The following is a 2,517-nucleotide window of genomic DNA, read 5'->3' as shown; positions in this document are numbered from 1 at the left end:
TTCGGGAACCGGGTTCACTTGTTCTGATAATATAGCGGCATTGGAAAAGCTCTATCGGGGAGAAGTCTACTCCACTGCTGCCTACCTGTACAACAGATACTGTTATTTAAAAATAAAAATAATACCTTTCAAGTAACTATATGGAATGAAACCTACAATTCGTCACCTATGTCCTTGGTTCATGAGTGTTTTGCTACATATTCCAGCTAAGAAATGTGGAAAGCTTTACCAAACTTGTGAAGAGGTTTACCTGGCTGGCTATACTTCTAATCCAATAATATACTAAATCCACATACTAAAAGGGCATACAGTAACCGAAGTAAGAGATGTAAAATTCACCAAAACAAAAGGGTTATCATTTGAATAGTACCAACTAAGAGCAAATAAAACAACAGAATCAGAGGATAAAAACACATCTGAAAATATGCCTCAAAATCCAGAACCTCTCCCATCAACTATAATGATATCTGGCAAGTTTCAATAATTACCCAAATAAGAGAGACTATCCAAAATACTTCAACAACCATCAAAGTCAAGATGATCATCAAGAGTTTGCAAATCAACTGAAAAAGCCCACGCCAATACACAGCAGAGACTCCAAGAGCTAAGCGATAAAAGTGACAAGTTTACAATAGTGGTCCAAGAAACTGTAGAAGAACTTGGAATTAGTGACCTTGATGATAACAAACTACAAGTTATCCAAGATCAACACAAAAGATTAATAGAAGGATAGGAATATCTCAAAAAGAAAACACAAGAAGCAGACGAGTTCGCGGGATTGATGTACTACATACCTGATCCTAATATATACAGACAGGTAATGAGTTCATCAGAAAAAGAAGAATAGAAAAAGGCTATAGATGAGATGATAGAAGTTCTGAAGAAATGTGGAGTTGGGGAACAGGTCAGTTGAGAATCTTAGTAGAAGACCAGTAATATTGGGATAATAGGTCTATAAAGCTAAGGTCAAAAACAACAGAACTATTGAAAGACAGAAAGTGAGATACTGTGCAAGGTGATTCAACCAGATACCAGGGGAAGACTTCAAAGAAGTATACACTCCAGTAGCTCATCTCAAATCACTCCAAATGCTCCTAAGAATATCAGTACAATGTGGATATAAACTTCCTCAACTAGATATAAAAAGTGCATTCCTTCACAGTGATATTGACTGCAAAACCTGCCTGGAACTTCCAGAAGGATATCGAATACCAGAGAAAATATGGAAACTGAAAAAGGACATATACAGTTTGAAACAATCACTTTGCCTATGGTATCAATGCCTGATAAATATCCTCAAATCCCTAAATCTCAAGGTTACCAATTTCGTCCCCTGTATACTCATGTCAAAAGACTTATTCTGCTGTATATATGTTGATGATATTCTAATAACCTGAAAACCTAAGCTAGTGAAAGAATGTGTTTACAAGCTCCAATCCCAGTTCCAGTGTACTGACTCGGGACAAGCCTCACTATTATTCAGTATGCAAATTGAAACAACAACTGATTACAGTAGAATCTACCAGAAACCATAAAAAAATGAGTTATTGGAACATTTTGACATGACCGAAGCTAAACCATATAGAACCTCAATCAAACCACATACTACCCAGATGAAGGTCACTAATAACAATAAATTGTGTAAACAGTAATCATATCAGTCTATGATAGGATCCTTGATGTACACTACTGTTGCAACACTACCGGGTATCTCAAATGCCACTGTCTTCCTAAGTCAGATCTTTTTAAAACAGATAACAACTTAACTTAAAGCTGCCAAAAGAGTACAGCAATATCTAAAAAGAAAGAAAGCTAAAGGTCTACAATACATCTGCGATACGAGGAAAACACCACTTCAGCTATATTGTAACTGGTACAGGTACTTGGTTATTGGTTTTGTTTTAAGTATTGCTTTAAGACTTGGTTTGTTTTAAGTATCGTTTGATACTTGGTTTTGTTTTATGTTTTATTTTAAGTATTGCTTTAATACTTGGTTTGTTTTAAGTATCGTTTGATACTTGGTTTGTTTTTTGTTTTTTTTTAAATATTGCTTTGATACTTGGTTTTGTTTTATGTTTTGTTTTAAGTATCGCTTTAATACTTAGTTTGTTTTATATTTTAAGTATCGCTTGATACTTAATTAGTTTTACCAAAGTGTATCAATTGATACCTTTGATTAGTTTCGTTCATGTTAGACATGAACAGATTTGTATATTTAAAGACAGCCTGATTCCACAATGGAAAAGGCAGACTTTGACAGACAGTATTTCAATATACTTGGTTGAACGGTTACTTCTTTGTTCCTCAGTACACCCTCAAAGCCTCCTTTATTTCTCAGCTCTCACCTCCTCTCTGGAAGAGCAGACCACCTGCCAACTATCGTACCTATTACCGATAATGTGATTAGCACCTTGCGAACACATTATATATATAGAGATACATGTTTTGCCTCAAACTTCGAAGACAGAAAGTCCTTTACCAGATTAATCGGTTAAAATATGGTTATATAGTAATCAG

This window comes from Tuber melanosporum (genome assembly GCF_000151645.1).
Source record: "Tuber melanosporum whole genome shotgun sequence assembly, scaffold_104, strain Mel28".
Lineage (NCBI taxonomy): Eukaryota > Fungi > Ascomycota > Pezizomycetes > Pezizales > Tuberaceae > Tuber > Tuber melanosporum.
Note: the sequence above shows the minus strand (reverse complement) of the source record.